The 18,833-nt window shown below is 39.6% G+C and overlaps 1 long non-coding RNA gene across 1 annotated transcript in view; it reads right to left on the bottom strand.

The window, feature by feature from the left end:
* Positions 1-226: 226 nt before the first annotated feature.
* Positions 227-18,833, bottom strand: part of LOC128784164 (uncharacterized) — a 53,441-nt gene continuing 34,834 nt past the window's right edge. The window contains exons 2-3 of the long non-coding RNA XR_008429387.1: positions 494-576; positions 227-419 (exon numbers count right to left, since the gene is read on the bottom strand). This is a non-coding gene — a long non-coding RNA (uncharacterized LOC128784164). The remainder of the gene's footprint in view (positions 420-493; positions 577-18,833) is intronic.

Raw genomic sequence — 18,833 nt, 5'->3', positions numbered from 1 at the left:
AGGATGAGGATTAGGAGAGGATGACTTCCTTGCTTAGAAAGGCTCTCTCTACTTACTATGAAGTATTTAAATGTCTGATTTAGACTAGAAGCTAAACCTAATATGGCTAAAATTACATATTATATTTACAAACATGAGGCAAAAACACATAAACATTTAGCTAACCTATGGATGCATGCAAGCACAAAGCATGAGTATATGGTATTGTTATTACAAGCACATACCTAGTTTTTTACTCTGCAAACAGAAACAGAAAGTCTTTTTACCAGCTCCCAAAATTTAATGCAGGTCCTGCTTATCTTCTTCATGCCTCTTTTTAAACTGATCACTGCAGAATCAGAAATCTACTTTTACAATGAAAACGCTGCTTTTCTGTCATCAAAGCCGTAAGATCAGATTGAAAACACGAATCCGACAGGCTGAGAAAAAAAAGGGGAAAGTGGTCAAAAGAAACCAAAATCTATCAGTTTCTCAAAACTTATGAGTTACTTACTCAGTCTTGGTCTGTTATTTTTAACACTGTTGGCAGCACTGCAACAAGCCCATGAACATTAAAAGCACATTCACAAGGAAAACCTAAAAACATAAATACAAGTAGATATTACTGGCACAAACTCAACATATGTGTGCATATCTTACCACCGCTGTGCAAATGTAGATGTACAAACTCTACGGATGAGGGCCCATTCTGCAAAAGTATGTACGTGTAACACCTGCAAATACTCAACAGGCATCCTGCACAATAGTCACACCACCACAATTATGCACACACAAACCCTTGCAAACCCACACGCCTACAATTTTGGAAGCACAAAACAGTCTGACTTTCTGAGTAGAAGCAACGAAAATATTTTCATTTGTAATTGATACTTTGAAAGTAAATGAAAAATTTTGTTTGGGTTCAAATTAAAATGTCAATTTTTGGCTGGAAAAATAAATGAAACGCTTTTACGTCAAAATAACAATTTTAAATGACAGATATGCTTCGGTTTCAATTTAAATTGTTGTTTTGTTTTGAAAAAAAAATATTTAAAGCAGAATGAAAACAAAAATGAGCATTGTGTTTTAACAGGCCAACCCAAGACAAAAATACAGTTTGGAGAAAATGAAAACTGGCTGGAGAAATTGTAATGAACATTTTTTCATTCAAGTTTTCTCTTGGGAACCTTTATTTTTTAGACAGTGGTAACACACACATAGAACTCACTTCTTATTCTACATACACATGTGATCCATAAGAATATTCATAAGGGCACACTCTGGCCCTTTACACACACACAGGCACTCATGGGCATTTTGCGTTTGTGTTTTGACATGTGTGTGAGCAGCAAACACACCTTAGCCTGCACTGGACACACACATGTGGTCTCTATTAAGAAACTCAAAAAATAAAGCCAATTTTAGATCAAGTGAGCTGTGGTCCCCTGGCTCAGGTTCTACTGCAGGTGATTCTATAAACAAAATTTAGTGCCAATGTGAAAGAACAAATATGCTATAAATAGTTCATGACTTCCAAAAGCCCTTGTCTCTTTCCAGTCCTTCTTCTAAACCAAACTAGCAGATGGGCTGAGAGCACTTCAAACCCACTCCTTGAAATAAAATGCTGGAAATAAAGAAGAACAGCATGAAGGCAGTAAAACAAAATAGGAAAAGGAGGGAGGGGGCAGCAGGGGCAGGGGGAGAAAGGCTTTAATTTATTGAGGAGGGCGCTGGGAATGTAAAAAGAGCGGGAGTGGAAGGAAGAAAGGGGACATCACCCTGCCTGATTGCAATTGTCATTAAGTTGCAGCAGGGGTATTAAGTTGCAGTGTGGGCGCAAGTGCACGCGGCCCACCTCCAACCCAAACCTCCTCGGCATCTGATTCTTCCCCACCCTGAGTGATTTACTGCCCCCGCCCATGCAGTTTATTTACTGCCTTTTGCTCCATTTAATGGAACCCAGGGGCCTTCACACCAGTATGGGTCAGTGACGAAGCATTCGTTACCTGTGCCAGGCAGCACACCAGAGGCAGGGGAGAGGGGGGGATCAGCCGCTCAAGCACAAAAAGCAACAGTTGGAGCCTGTGCAGGGGGAATGTGCTTCACTGCGGATTCTGATTAGTTTTATGAAGCAGGAGGTTGCTCTAACATCTGGAGGGAGTTTGCAAGGAACTGAGACAACACGGGCCTGATGCAGCAGACTCCACATATAATGTGTTTTTACACCCGGCCAGAGGTGTTAGGAGAGCTTGAGAAAATCCCCAAATTCTCTGGAGCAGATTAAGTGCCCTAAACACGGTTAAGGAGGCAATTGGTTTAACTATAACCTTTATAGTTGCCGAATGTCAAATAACAACAATTACCATGCCTTTAAGAGAAAGGACTCGAGAATATTGAGGTATTTACCTACACAACAAACTGGGGATTGAAGCAATTAAACAAGGTGAGACAAATTACTAATAGGTTATTAAAATTAGGATCTAGTGAGATTAAACAAAACTGAAATCAGTAATGTAATGCAGTATTTCGATGTGCTGGCTGAAAAATCAATCTTCAGTGACAGTGGAAAAATCTCCACAGAAATGGAGCAGCAATGATAGAATGACAGTGGGTCTCCAGGAAAGGTCACTGTGTTATGACAACCTCTAAAAATTTAAGGTATACACACAGCAGACAGTGCTTGAAAGAAAAAGAACAGTCAGGTTGGGAGCACATAACTTGGGAACGGAAACAAGTTGATCACATATGCCATGCAGTAAGCAGATAAAAATACAAGTACCAGAGACATGTTGAAGAGCTGTGGTCAGTGTACAAACATGGAATTCATAGAGAAAGAAAAAAGAAAAAAGAAAAGGAAACACACTCTCATTCTAGAGTACTGCAGTAAAGAAGAAATGTGCTATGTGCTGCTGGTTTTATTTTTTCCCCCACAGGAATCCATGCAAACTACTTTGCTATTTGTTAATGTCTGTATAGACTTCTGGCAGCTAAATGGACTGCCAGACATTACAACAGTAGCAATCAGAGACTAAGCAAAGAGGTATTTCAGCAGGCATGGCATATCCAAAAAACAAAATAGTTTGGTTTTCTTACAGAAATTATCCATGAAAATTATTATCTTCATCAAATCAAATGGGGAGACTGTTAAAATTGCTAAAATTCTTTCAAAGTTGCAGAAATTACTCACTAAGCTATTCCAGAGGAGAAAAATGTCCCAGAGGTGTGATATTTGAACAAAAAGCTTCCCAGATTAAGCTGTTCTCTTGGGATAAATTTCATCCTGGGAAAAAAAAATCCCAGGTGTCAAACAGACAAAATTTTCTTCAGAAATATAAGAGTGGATGGTCTTTTCCCCTGGAAGCACAGATAAAACTCAAACACACAATCAAAACGAGAGCAGAAGAAAAAAGGCCATTGCATTTGTCAGTGCAACATGAGAGAAGTTTTGTCATTTTTTTCTGTATGTCAGCCAAAATAGGTTTTATGGGACTATTACCCAATGTTATATATGTGAACAGATTATCCTCTTTGTGTTTTATTTTGCGAACCCCCCTCACCAAAAAAAAAAAAAAAAAAAAAAAAAAACAACAACAAAACCACCCAACCATGATCTGTAGCAGGACTATTTATATAAAAATTGCACTCTAATTCTAGATGACAATACTGAGTGTTTGAGTGTTGACTGAATAAAACCTAAATATTGCAGTGTTTTATCATGATATTATGCTGAATCAAGACACATACCAGAAGTGTAGATAATGCCAGTCAAATACTTTGAGAGGACAAAAAACAACATTGGAGTTGCTGGATAAAGGCAGACATTAGAGATTTAAGAAGGTCTAAAATATACATGGCTACTGCAAGAATAAACATCCTTGAATGGGATTCTAAATCAGCATTTCATGTCCAGCAGAGAAAACATAAAATCCTATTTTGGTAATTGGACAAACACCTATTCCCCAGTTTCATTCAATGGTAAAAACTGAGGGGTTTAAATTATAAAAATCAAGTGTGTCTGTGAGCTGCTGCTAGACAGTGGATGAGACTTTGAAGAGGAATGATCTTTGGAGGTTGGACTAGAATGATCTTTAAGGTTCCTTTTAACTCATATCATTCTAGGATTCTATAATGCTAAAACTATCACTTTTACTGGTCTCAAATTTGCCTGGGATTGTAAGGACACACAAGTGTCCTGGGCAAGTATAAAATCGGTTTATTCTTTGCTGTCAGGCTGAAAGCAAGATGTGGAAGAAAACAGCAAAACTCAACGCCATGTCCCATAAACTGTATTGCTCTAAACCATAGCCTGTGTATGGTTCTATCACCAAACATTTGGAAATTTTCAGAAGGAATAAAATCTCTAAAATCAGATCCATAGCTAGGCAAAGTTGACAGCTTACTAGCACAAACTTTTCCAGTTCATCAAGGCCTCAGCTTTAGACTGCAATAGTAAAAAGCTGCTAGAGTTGAAGAAAATGAACAACGGGCAATAAAGATTGCTAGTAGGTAATCTGTCTCTGTAGTAATCTGAAAAATAAAAGAAATGTAGTTATAATGCCTTTCCTGTAAGACATTTTCTTAAAGAAAAAAAAAGACACACTGACAAATGCCACTGGAAAAAAATGTCTTTTGCAGGGTGCCATACCAGAGCTGTTTTTACCAAGTGAAATGATTTCCACTAAAGGCCATTTTGAACTTTACCAAATGGAAGAGGAGCTGATTGTAAAACAGAAGGCTTCAATTGCTTCAGAGAGAAAATCTGAAAGAGGGATCAAGGATTACAGAGAGTTGCCAGGAAATATTTGATAAGCAGCAGACCTAAGGAACTGCTATGTGTCCATTTTCAAAATCCCTTTCTTTCCTGCTGTGCAAAAACAAGAGCATTACTTGGCTATGTGTGAACCACAGAATCTGAAACATCTGGAGGGTAGTTAGACAAAAGGAAGGACAAAGAAGGAAGCATTTATGTATTCTTGTTCCCTCAACAAAATGGATATTTTTCTGCAATGTGTGATCCATAAGCTCTGGGTATGCTGCAGTATGGAGAAAAGGGGCTGGAGTCTGTCTAAAGGTCTCTGCTGAGGACAGACACAGCTTCAGCAGAGTAAGGGGCCTTGCATATTTCTGGCAACAGAATGAATAAAATAAAGGTGTCATAGAGAAATATGATTGACTTGGCTTCATGGGTTTGTAGCAAAGACAAGAGATGAAAAACTGGGAGAAAGCAGGTACCAAGAAATGCCCATTAAAGCTGTTTCCAGTTTGCTTGAAATGGGAAATATCCGTGCAATGAAAGTCCACACCAGTCAGAGCTCCTTGCATCCATGCTTGTCTACACAAGCATTCAGCCTGCCCTGCAGCTGGGGATCCCAGAGGGACACTTGGGCTTCTGTGGGATGCATCAGGGTTTTGAATGTGTTCCCATGGTAAAACAGAACAGATAGGCTGCCATAAGAGTATTAGGGAGCACCAGGTAAATTATTTTTAAGTGCTTACCTGGGTTTCCTTTTCCCAGGCCCCATCAGGTAGTTCCCTGTTGTGGTAAAAGTTAGGTGATTTGTTTCCTTCTCTTTCACCACAGAGAGCATCCTCCTGTGAGAAATTATGAGACTTTACACCCCATTTTTGACCTTTTTGTATCCATTCATTGGTCCTGCTAATCAAAGGGATGGCAGTAAGTAGTAGTGAAGAGCAGAGGAAAGGAAATGGGCTTTAAGTGGTGAGGTTTGACCCTTGAGGACTCCTGCAGAGAGAAAACTCACAGGAGAGACCCTCCTCTCTTGCACCTCTAGTTTCTCTTGCACCACCTTTGCTGTGGCTCTGTTGCATCAGGACTCTGCTTGTCACTCATTCACCTCTAAGAAAAATCCTGAAGCACAGCAGGAGTGATTTGGAGGTGGTCACCAGCACAGCAGGAGCAGCTGACAGATCAGTCAGCACAGAGCAGTAGGAAGGATTAACACTTTGTGAAAGCAATAGGGAAGGATGTTCACCTTGTGCTGAGTTGAGAAAGGCACACAAGCCTCTTCAACAGAACCTTTCCTGCTGAGGTGGAAACAAAGATTCAAACAAAAACAAATTATATCTGCAAACTGTGATTACAAGCTATGAACAAGGTACAAAGAGAGAGGGACAACATATTCTGTCTGGACAGAAATGTTTAGCTTCCATGTTTCTGGGTGCGGGGTCAAAGTGGGCTTTCCTCACATCCCTAAAAACTGGACCAGTAGCTCATTTTTGACACTATGCATATTTGCCTTGGGTCTTTTTCTGATGACAGTGTGGCAGTAGGCAAACCAGGGAGAGAAATTATTCCCTGAACACTAGGTTGGACTACTGCTTGCAAACATCTGTCCTGCTTCACTGCTGAGGTGGAGACCTGGGATAGCTATGTCACCAGCTGCTACTGCCAATTTATGTACCATGTCATTGAACCCTGCTTGGAACAAGTCTAATTGACATGCTGCTTAAAACAGTGGTAGCAGCAGATTTCCCCCCATTTGTGCAGGGCTTTAGGGACAGCAGGAGTGCTCGTCCAACACAGGTGTCTTGTAACTCTCCCAGTGTCACAGCTTGGTGCTAGAATGAGCAGCTGTAAGCCCATTGTTCTGGGACCTTTCCAGCTAGGGGTAATGGGTCAATTATTTGTCCTACACCCAGCGGGGCACAGCAGAAGAGATGACAGTAGACCCTCATGTCCCATGAAGTGGCTGTGGGGCTTTGACATAAGACAGCTGCCAAGCAAAGGTAACACTTAAAATACTTGAGCATAAAGGGTGAAAGGACAAGTAGTTTCTACTCAGGCCATACAACTTTCTTTTTTATTTGATTTTGTCCACAGTCACCTTTTTGAAGTGCTCTTTTTATCAGCTCAAACAAAACAATTCAACATATCAGATCTTCACTATTAAGAATTTCAAATCAGCCTCTCTGGGTATTTCCAGCAAGGAATTTTAGCAAGCATGATAAATAAGAACTTGTATGTATGATATTCCTAAGGTTTAAAATAAAGCAATTAAACCCCCTCTCTCTGACATTTTCAGTTGAACACGCTACTACTTTATAAACATCATAGGCTGAGCTATACATAAACTAGAATTTCGGGGGAATAAGATTTTACCTTTTTTTTTTTTTTTACATACTTCATTTAAGCTGTGTTGCAATGATGTTTTCTGAATTTTAAGAAGCCCATGAAGAGACTCAGATGTTGTCTACGCAATAGTATAAGACCACGAGAGCAGGATGAGGAAATAGAGAATACATTTTTTCTCAGCTTTTGTGACTCAAAAGCATCTTGAACAAGTGACATGGCCATTGAAGGAACCAAAACCACACAGGGGACATCTCTTGCAGTTGCTTATACAATAAATGAATGGAAGAACCATAATTTGAGTCCAACATTCTTGCTTCCTCATGCCTTTCCCTATGTCATTAGCCAAGGCAACTCAGCAGGAAGGAAGCCTATAGGATTAAGTGCTCATCAGTAAATACAGAAATCAATTTGCACTGGCTTTGGTGGGGGGTTGGAGATTAAACACTGATAGACCAGACCCACACATAGCACTTGCCATCTGGATGTGATGCACTGCCATGATGACAAATTTCTATCAAAGATGATTTAGAGGATCAGCCAAAACAGAATTTCACTGTAGCATTGAAAACCACATTAGTTATTTTCTTCACATCCTATCTCAGAATCAGGTGAGTGCTTTAGATGTGATGAAAATTTGCAAGAATAGTTCAAAAGTGGGAACATTCTTTATTCCCTGCTCCACTAAATGGTTGGTGCTTTCTTCCAAAATATGGCCTATGCAAAGGGTTACGTCTGAACAGTTTACATAAATGGAACTGGAAAAACTTAAACTTGGGCAAAATTCAATATATATCTGTCAATTTGTTTATTGTGATACTTCATAGATATTAACACCAGAGAACTGTTACCGCTGAATCTGATGTAATGCAAATCACATCCTCACTCAAAGATTTATTTCCTTACTTATGTAATATCCTCTATTGAAATGGGCAAAAAATTCTCATTTCCATGACCTGGACAAGGCTTTCATGATTAATTGCTCAGCAGCCTGGGACTGGTCTGGAAAGCAACTTTAAAATAGACATTCATTCTTAATTTGAAGTTTCTAATCCATTACAAATTTAGCTTTTTGAAAGCTTGATTGATAAGCTGATTCATTATACTAAAGGTTGAGAAGCTACATGTTTTATTCAAATTTGCATCTTTCCAACCTCAGTTTCCAGAGGCCACATTTTACTATACCACCATCAGCTAAATTAAAGAGTCTCAAAATGACATACATCTCTGCCTTTTGAAGACTTCTGCTGCTGCTGATTTATTTACCCATTAATGTTTCCTATTATGGGCTAAAAAACGTAAGCTCTTTTAATCTCTCATTTTAAGGCATGTTTTCCAGAATTCTTTCTTTCTATTTTACATACCTTCTTCAATATTCCAACATTATTTTGTGAACCAACACCAAAATCAAGCATAGCACCTTGTAAGAAGTAACCTTTGGAGTAACCTACACAGAGGCTTCATCACCACCTCAGAACAAAATCATTTGAACTGCTTCTGCTTTTCTTCTTGGCTCCTTGTCTGTAGTCCCCTTAAATTATCAGAGTGTCTGTACTAATTTTCAAAACACAAACTTAGTCACTCAGAGGATTCAGGCTGTGATGTTTCTCAAAAGGTGTTTACTAGAAGAAAGCACCTTATTCTAAACTTGATTTAACATTACTGACCATCTAACATTGGTCAGTAATCTTACAAAAAAGAGACAAAGGATGTTTCAATTAATCCTAAAAGTGAATGGAGCTAATAATAACAAAAAGATTGTACAAGCATACATTGACATTATATGTCAATATATGACCTATAATGTCAATATAGACATTATATAGCCCTTTTTACATTGCAATATATAGATTTTTGAAAAAATGTTCCGATTCAAAAATGATTGATTCTACTTTAGAGATGTGTAGATGTACAGCTTAGAATAAATACAGGAGATTGTTTTGTCAAAAGTGTGAATAAGCCTTTTTGCAAATAAGAAACATATAGAAATGGTTGAATAGTCACATGTGTGCAATATGAGTTCAAGAAACAGGCAGACACAAACATATTGCATAGTCTCTGCTACTGTCAAATGATATTTGCACTGACTTAAAGAAACTCTAAAATATGTAATACCATGAAACAGTAAATTTTCCAGAATAAAGAGGAGAAAACAAAACAGTAACCAAGAAAAGCTTTTCACTTCAGAATGCCCCATCTCTTTTTGCCTCAAGAATAAAAAAAATCCTTTTACAGACTCACAACAGCTCTGTCCAAGCAGGCTACAGGGTGCTTATTTATAACATTCATGTTTATATAAGGCAATCTGTCCAGACAATTATAAAAAAAAAAAAAAGTGCAGCATGTATAAATATTATTTGCATGTATTTAAATCTGCAATCATTCCCTTAACTGACATGTTCCTGTAATTAGGAAGTTTGAAAGAAACCTTTTTAGGCAAATCTTACTGATTTATTTTTCATTATTTAGGCTAATTCAGGAAAGAAGTGTTTTAGGAACCATCCTGATTGTTAGAGAACCATAATTTGGAAGAGGTATACACTGAGATACACTCACTGTGTCTGACTTACAGTCTCAGTTAAAAAAGCACCACTGAGATCAGCCAGGAAAGTACACGTGCACAGATAGGCAAAGCATAATAATTCTGTTTAAAAGAATACATTCTAGTAAACCTGGAGAGAAAATACAGATGTCATGTCAGTCTGCAAGTGAACTTTCAGTGAATCATTAGATGGTACTAATTTGTTGAAGTCAGGAGTCAATGAAGAGGGTGAAGTCATGGGAGAGTTGTGATCCAATGGTTACATCATTGATTATTTCATTTTAATGTCCATGAACCAAAACTATCAGGCTGTCCCAGCATTCATGCAGGACTCTTTATGGAGTAATCAATAGCCAGTGCCAAGGATGCCACTGGCCTTGAGATCTGTTCTTTACTGACTTTTACTTGTCACTCATAATTTCCTACATATTTTTTTCCAAACAGTGACAGGAACATAAGGATAAGAGGAATTTAAATCCCCCTAAAAGTAGGCTGTTGTACAAGCCAGGAAAAAGAGGATTCAGCTTCTAATAGATAACAGTTCCTTAGATATGTTTCCATCTCAAAATATCATTTGTACAGAGAACAAACGTGCTGATGATGTGGTAAGCCATTTGGCCCAAAAGAGAAAATTACATTCAAGTCCAAAACATTTAATCACTTGGATATGGTTTTCATACTGAAAAGAAGAAAGAATTTTTTGCTGCAATTGGCACTAAAGAATACAGTTTTAGAAAGGCCTATACTTGCCAGTTTTTGTAAACAGCTGTGCCAGGTCACTCTCTGAGGGTGGGGAGGGCACTTGGGGGTAGGAAAGAGGAGAAGGCACACGCCAGTTTGAGGTTACCAATGCAAGCATGGCCTTCATCCAACTCCATTGTGTCAGCCCAGGAGTCCTGATGTTAAGGATTAGTTCTGCTCTGTATGACCTTCTGAGTTTCTAATACCACATCTGACAAAAATCACAAGATGTAACTGGGTCTCTCAGCTCTAACTGGTATTGATCTACATGAATGTTTCGGGTACATGTCAGTTAAGACAAAGTCCCACATAGAAACACGAGATGCTCCCACTTACAGTGAGATGCTAACATTTATAGTGAAACACCTACACTTTTCAGGAACTGCATGGACCAGGATTTCCTACAGTTGAGGGAAGAACACTTACTAGAATGTATCTCAAACTGCAGCTACTCTACAGGAATAGCTGTGACATGTCACCCTCTATGACAATACCCTATCCATTGCAACACCTCTAAAGTAAGGGAGAGTACAGGGGGTTGTTTTATTTCTTTTCTGTGGCCCACTGTATTGCCTGTAGCAAGTTCACTTCTCTCTCTTGAAATGGCTTTCACAAGCTTTTTATGAAATAAGCTGTATGAAGTATGCTCTTTCATTGTGGGGAAAAATTCTTTCAAGCTTGTCACATTGTCATATGATAGCACAGATGTCCTACAGCCATTACTTCATACAAATCATCAGAGCAATGCTAAGCTACTTAGAAGCTTTTCTATACATGCATGCTACCAATATGTAAAAAAAAAAACCAAAAACAAAACCAAAAAAAACCAACCAACCAAACAAACAAAAAAGCCTAAGTCTAGGATGGCTGATAAGTAATTTCTTTGATTTATAGACTAAAAGAGGAATGTCCAGAACTGCACATTGGCGACTATTATGTTATTAAATATTTTTTCTGGCTATTCTGAGCTAATCTGCTGACATGCTGCCAGGAAAACAACATGCTATGCTCCTGGATTGCCTTGGGGTTAGGATAACTGATGACATCAGATGGATTTGTAGCAAACTTGAGTTTGAAACTTGAGTGATTCTTAGAGAAATTATCAGTCCTCGCAGATCAATGCAAAAGACACAAATTAAACAAATGCTTAGGTCATGAAGGTGACAAGAAGGTTGCCTAAAAATGGCAGGGAGATTTGACAGAGTAACAGGAGGATGTGCTGTTGGCAGCCAGTACTGCCACTCACATATTTGACTGCATGGCGCTTCTTGTGTGGTGGATTCCAGTGGATGTGATTATCTTCACCACCACAGGAGAATGACATTGTTAACTGGCTGTTACCAAAGGCAGTGTGTGTCCATGAACTCTTGCCTTCCCAGGAAGCCCCCTTTTCCACAATGTGCTCAGAGAACCACCAGCAGTCAATCTTCTTGTCATGTGGAAAGCGTTGGCAGAGAGTGCTCTGATCAATTACAAACTCCAAATTGCACACGATTTGAAACAGCTCATGATTTAAAATTGTAAGGGGTTTCTCAGATTTAGGGACAATACTGGCTATTGATTGAAAAATAATTTTTTGTGCTGGTTGTGATGCACATCATAAGTAATAGAAAAACTTCTATGAGCACAATGGAGGAAGTCCAAACCACTTATCAGAAACTCAGATAACAACAAAGTTCTCAATCCTTGCCCAAACCTTGAGGTAAACCCATGGCTTTACTAGAGCAGTGCTTCCTTGCCTACCCACACCTGCTTTCCCCTTTTCAACAACATTCTACTGTCTGACCTGGAAGACTGTGAAATCTGTTGTCCACCTTCCACCATCTATAAGAAGGGAGGCCTAAGCAGCTGTACCTCCTTAATAACTTCACCCTGACCCAGTCCCCAGGCACCCTTTTTTTGTGCACTGAAAGAAGCAAAACAAGCAAATTCACAATTAAGTTAACAAAGTTAACATTGCAACATGCTTCCAAAGAAGGTTGAGCTAAGCTTGGGCAGGCAACTTTAATCCCATGATTTCTTAACTTTTGTATACATAACTCTTTATAATTTTTATTCTTTTAATAATTTTTAAGCAATTGGGCATGAAGAGGCATATCAAGTATGAACTTCTGCAAAAGAAGTAGCCATGTGGCCACTTCTCCTGCTAGCATTAACCAGCAGCAGAAGGGGAGAGATGTGCTCCCTGCCTGCGGCTCCAACTGTGGCCAGTACACTCAGTGAATAACCCACTCAAGTGACACAGCTCCTGAACCTCTGCCCCTCTCACCCCAGCCTGAGCCAAACTTGCATGTGGCTACATGCCTGAAAACCCACTCAGTAATAAAATTGTGTCTATTGTGTCTCCTGCACACATCTGCAGGATTACTTTTCAGATTGTCCCATTCAAATCTCAGTATTTTTCTGTACTTTATAAGAAAGGCAAGTATAGGCTTGGCCTGCCTATCATGCATGTGTAAATACTGGCTAGTGCTTGCACTCAGACCACAAGGGTGCAGCCTGTGTGCATCCATCACATCCTGACTCACACCCAGGGCTATAAAATGCTACTTGAAAAAATGGTAGTTCTCTGCTTTTTGAAGGATGGGCTTTAGTTTAGAGAGACAGACAGAGCCCTAGGGGTGCATTCTGGGTATTTCCTGCTGGACTATGCAGCTGGAAAGATCAGTCACATTATAAGCCTAACCAACTTGACAGAACCCCTTTAACTAAATCTGCAAATGAGGGAAGCCCTTGGCAGGAAGGAAGGGCCACTGTGGCTTAATTAAGTGTTAATGAAAAGCCTGGGCCTTTCCAATAGTAGCACAGAACAACTTAAAGTAACACAACCAGTTGAGGATCTCTCTTGGGAAAAAAAATTAGGCTTGAAGCCACCTCTGCAGAAATTATACTTCTTTTCCTTTTAGTGATTCTGGTGTGCCCAGAAAGCCTCCAAAATATGACATGTAAGGTACAATTTTAGCCAACCATTGCAAATTACCCTCTTATCCTACCCTGGCTGTTCCCCTCTCTCCACATCAATGTACTAGCCATGCTTACAGAGTTTTCAAACCTAGAAATTATCTTATCCTGTAAAATACATTGTAAAGTGCGGAAGTCACTTGAAGTCTACCATCTGAATCCCTTTTAACATTGCCTTGAGGGATGGCCTCAATTCAGCCAGTTAATTTCTAGATACCAAGCAATGGTTAGATGTGGTGAGGCCCTCAGTTACAAAGGTTATGCCTGCCAGTCTCAGGTGCTGACCTGCTGAGAGACTGAGCAATCAGTTTCTCTGTCTTTCCACAGTAGTCAAGTAACCAGCAGCATTCACTGATCTACTGTGGCAAAAGAAATGAAGAAGAAAATAAACCAGTGGTGATGTTAACTTCTATGCTGCTGACAAAGGTTCGCTACAGGCATAAGATGAACAGGTCCATGGATGTTCAGACACCTGCAGTAATTTTCCCATGAGCTAGCTCTTCATTAATATTCTCCAAATTTTCCACACTGTGGAACAATCATGGAAGTAGAAGTGGAAAAGTCCATTGTTTAATAGTCTCTTAGACTATTAAAGAAGGCATACTCCTTTTGCTATATTCAGCAATTCTGTACTACTTTTAAATGCATCACTGTTTCAAATGACTCAAGAACTGGCTTTCACCATCTCTTGTAGATGGAGTTCCACAGCTCATAAATGTCACTGAAATTTTTTTTCCCCTGAGCAGACCACCTATGTTTAGGTTTCTTCATTCTTATCTCATTAGTCAAACCGTAATACTTTACCCTCTTTGGTGTTTGATGCTGGAATTACATGTGGATCGCTCACGCAGATTTATAGAGTCTAGAAGGGAACTCTGTGATGATTTAGTTTGACTTCTATATAACAGAGAAAAAAATGTCAAGCAATTGCTCCATCTCAGCCATTAATTTTTGGCAGAATCAAAGCATAACTTTTTAAAAGACAATGAGTCCCCATTAAGAGACTTCAAGTGGTAAAGAATTTATTATGTCCCTGGGTAGAGAGCTACAGCAGATCATTATTCTTATGGTTGCAATTTTAACTCTGAGTTTTAGTGACCTGAACACTGAGTCACCAACACTTGCTAATACTTTTGCCATTAAAGAATTCTCTATTTTCAACTCTGCTTGAGTAACACGTTAGTTTTCATTTAGCTTATACCAATTGTGAGTTTTATGCTGTCACTCTATAGTTTTGCAGTTGTCAGAGAAACAGAGATCTCCAGATTACTCAGAACTACCCAGCAAATGTCACTCATGACTGACAGGCATCTTCTCCCCATACTGTAAAAGATCAGTTTTTGTGTCTGCTGTCTTTCCAGTCTCCCGTCTTTCCATCAAAATTGCCAAAAGAAAGAAAATTAATTTTAATGAGTAATTATTACAATTTTTCTACTCTACCTTTGTGACACTTTTCATTCAGAAGATCCAAATTATCTATTCTAAGAAGAACAAATAGAGGCGAGTTCGTTTTCATGAAGAGAGGGAGCTGGAAGGGAATGGTCTGATGAATTTATGCACCAGTTCAGAAAGGAGGAGAGGGCAATCCTTTTTCCCAGAACACTATTGTTACTAAGTTCAATTGTTTTTATAGAAACTTATGTGTGCCTTTTTCAGACTAACTCCAACTCTGAGTAAATAGGATCCTGGCTTTTAAGGATTCGTCCCAAAAGCCTTTTCACATGCAGAACAGAAGGGAATTTATCCTAAGCACCCAAAAAAGTTTGACAATAGAAATAATAATAATCTTTCACTGTGGTTTACACATTTGGCCTTGTAGGACTTACATTTCTGTACCACCATAAACTGAGGCTTGACTTTATTTTTACCTTTGAGTTATTGCTTCAGCTGTTGATACAGTCACACTTCATGCTTATCTTGGTATAGATTATCTTCCTATAGTAAAGAACTAAGCTACACCAATGGAAAGAGGTGTGGATTCACTCACCACAGGTGACTCCCCAGAGCATCACCTGCAGTCTGTGTGAGCCTGGATCACATGTGCATGAATGGCCACGCAGTGGCAGTCACCTCCTCCACCCATCCTGTCCAACTATCAGCACCCTACCCTCCACAGGAGAGGATGGATACAAGTGAGAGACTGGATGCAATGTTTAACTAAAGCAACAGGACAGTCATCTCTAAGTAAGGGGAATGCATAATAAATCCACTCTTCACAAAGGGAATTGGTCAAAGTACAGAGATTGCTTGTAGCTCACCTCCTAGGCTGATTCAACCTTCATTTTAAGATAAAGTCAGGAGAACATCAATGCAAAATCACAGAATTCAGGCCAGAAACCAATGAGGTCATTCTGAGCTCCTCCATCTCCTACAATGCAAAATCACAGAATTCAGGCCAGAAAGCAATGAGGTCATTCTGAGCTCCTCCATCTCCTACAGAGAATTTTGTTAGATTTCATTGAATCACCTTGCTGCCCTTTGGCACTGCTACCTGGTGACTCTGGTTTGACTAAAACATACCAGCCAAGAAAGGTCTAGTACAAAAGATTACTTGCAAAGGGAACAAAAGGTTTTCTGATACTACAATAGTATGATATCTGACTAAAACTGTGATGAAACAATGAGCATGAGCCACTTTTCCGTTTCTAACTGAGCAAGAGAGGGAAAATGCTCCAGTATGGGTCAACAGGATCATTTTCTGTAGCACAACACTTCCAGCATCAGCAAGTATCAGGAGCTGTGTACAGCACACTGCCAGCTACTGACTGCAGCAGCTGCCATCTCCCTTGGACATGAGGCAAAATCCAAACAAGGAGCCACCTCATTTCTACAGAGATAAGAATTAATGAGTTAGCATTCCATGATGGTACACATCAGACAACAGAAACGACATGCAAGACCTACAGAAAATCCCATCTGGTAGCTGGGCTGACTAAAACAAAGCCCAGATTCTTTGCTGCAATGTCTACTCTGTGCTGTTTCAGGATTTCTGCAGGTCTTAAAGAGCTATTTAAGTGAAATAAAAATAAATTTTCATAAATTAATAGTTTATTGACCAAACTTGCCAAGGCTGCATCTCCCCAAACCTCAGGGGAAGAACTGGCTGTACTGAATCAGCTACATTAAGAAAAGTCCCTCTCTTCATGCCTTCCAACACCTACAAATCTTCCAGGGCCTCCTGGGCTGCCCACAAGCTGACAGCATTTCTGCAACTAAAATATACTGGCCTACAGTCAATTTCACAAAAGGAAAGTGGAGGATTTCTTTACAGCTTACAGGAAAGAAGACTGGATTAGAGGTTTGGGGAAAGATAAGAGTAGCAGATACAGAGTAGAAGCAGTGTAGCAGAAGAGAGATTGGGTGTATTTGAAAAAAGATGTCCTGTGTTGCCCTCTGTGCCTAGAATTAGTTGATCTTTGGCAGGTGACAAAAATACAAGTCTTTCTACCAAACAAGAAAAGGATTTTTTTAGCCTTTTTTTTTTTTTTTTTTTTTTTTTGGTGTTAAACACCTTGTTAATTTTTCAGCGATTAACAGCCGTTTAGCACGTGGAGAGTGTGGTGGGCAACTTATGTAGACGAATGAATTAAGGCTAAGAATGCACACTAAAATGAAAATCAAAGCTGTCTGTTTTATTGGAAAGGCATCTGCAAATGAGAAGGGAGGAAATTGGTATCTCATTAAAAATGGGAAAGAGAGCAACAGCAAGGGGGGGAACTGAAATCTCGTTAAAGTAACGGGAGAGTCTGTCCTAATTATACCTTTCCAGTTGCTAACAAGAGGATATTTGTTAGAGGTTCGGAGTGTTTTTCCTCCAACCAAAACAAACTATATTAATGGCATTATTCTGTCTCCTTGGTGCAGTAGCAGTGATGGAATCTTTTGCAAAATAAACACTTCAGGGCTGAAGATCAGCAAAGTTAATGCAATCAAAAAAAGGTCAATTACTTTTTCTCTTAATGACTATTTGGAGTTTTGTGGCCTGACCTCTACCCCACTGCATGTGAAGTGGCAGGTGGGGCTTAAAAATTGGCAGCTCATCCTAGTAATGAACAAGTCCACAGGGCAGCAGAGGCACCCCTGCCGCGAACCAGAAAGCTAAGAGCTCCTTTCAGTCTCACCAGGTGCCTGTCTCTGTGCTGTTAAACAGTGAGACTCATCACTCACCTCTGAACTCAAAGATAAGGCATCCTGTCTAGCAACCTGTGACATTTCCTCCTGGTTCTTCCACAGGCTGATTCAATTGCTTTGCAAGTGTAGCCTTGCCTCCACTTGCTTCTATGTAGACTGAAAGTGAAAATACTTTCCTCCATTGTTTCAAGGCCACAATATATATGAGATGAAAATACAAAGTTCTGCCACACTTTAAGAGGAAGCCTAGAGCCTGTTATTGCTACTGGACAAAGTGCAACTGAGCTTGGCTAAAATGCTCCAGAATTTGGCCCTCAAACAGCCACAGTCTGGTTTGCAAAACCCATTACAGGTCTTAAAAGGGCTGAGTCCATCACTCTGTTCAGAGAAATTCTATGCATCTCCTGTGGATACCATGGAATGCACTGGTCAAAGCCAACAAGTCTGTCTTGCCCATGCAAATGCAGTGTGGACCTTTGTCAGACAACCTTTCCAAGTTCCTTTCTTCCCTTCTCCACTTTTTTTTCTTTTTCACAAGTGATTCCTCTGATAATCCTGAATGCTGATATTACCAGAAACACACAAGTGTGTCTAAAACCTTGACGACAGTAATTAATGTATTCCATCAGCACCCATGTCTCACAGCCAGCTGTTTTGTTGTGAAATCTGCCAAGCCCTGGAGGCTGAAGACTGTGCCCCCTGCTTTCACTCCATACAAAGTCTGGTGTGACTTTCACTTAACGATTAGTGGCTTTATTCAATCCATCTGCACGGGGCAGGGGTTACACTGCTCTCAGGGACATCCAGCAAAACCTGATCTGATAGAAAGCACTCTGCTCAAGGAGAAGCGCCTATCAGAAGAGTAGCTGCAGGTGGAGAAATGAGACAGGAAGGAGGGGAGGCATTTTAGGGAGAGAAATACCACTTCTCTTCTGTTTAGTTATCAGAGCATACAAGAGGATGCCTCAGGAAGAAAAATCTTGGCTGCCAGAGTAGGCAGATAAGATAGGAGCTATTCTTGCAGGGACCACCAGACTGTGCATATGGGATTCTTGTCTTACTCTGTTCCAAGCCTTGTCTAAGAAACCTTCTAAGATACCTTTTTTGTGCTGTTAAGCCCCCATAATTTCCCTGTATGGAAAACTCCATTGCTTACAGCACACAAAATAGGAAGAGAGTGTTTTTATATAACACACATATTGCGAAGCTGCAAGTAGAAAAGGAGCTTCTGAGCATCTAGAAAGCAAGCCACTTGTTTATCCAAAACATAGAGGATGTAGAAATGGAAAATCTCCTTTGCACTTCTTGATTAATAAGTTTATGAATCACTAAGATTTCTCCTATCCTTCTCTGATTCACAGCAAGAATGTGCATGCAAATGAGTTTTTC

The sequence above is a fragment of the Vidua chalybeata genome, chromosome 2, assembly GCF_026979565.1.
Source record: "Vidua chalybeata isolate OUT-0048 chromosome 2, bVidCha1 merged haplotype, whole genome shotgun sequence".
Taxonomy (NCBI): Eukaryota; Metazoa; Chordata; class Aves; order Passeriformes; family Viduidae; genus Vidua; species Vidua chalybeata.
Note: the sequence above shows the minus strand (reverse complement) of the source record. Positions and strands in the feature narration are given on the sequence as shown.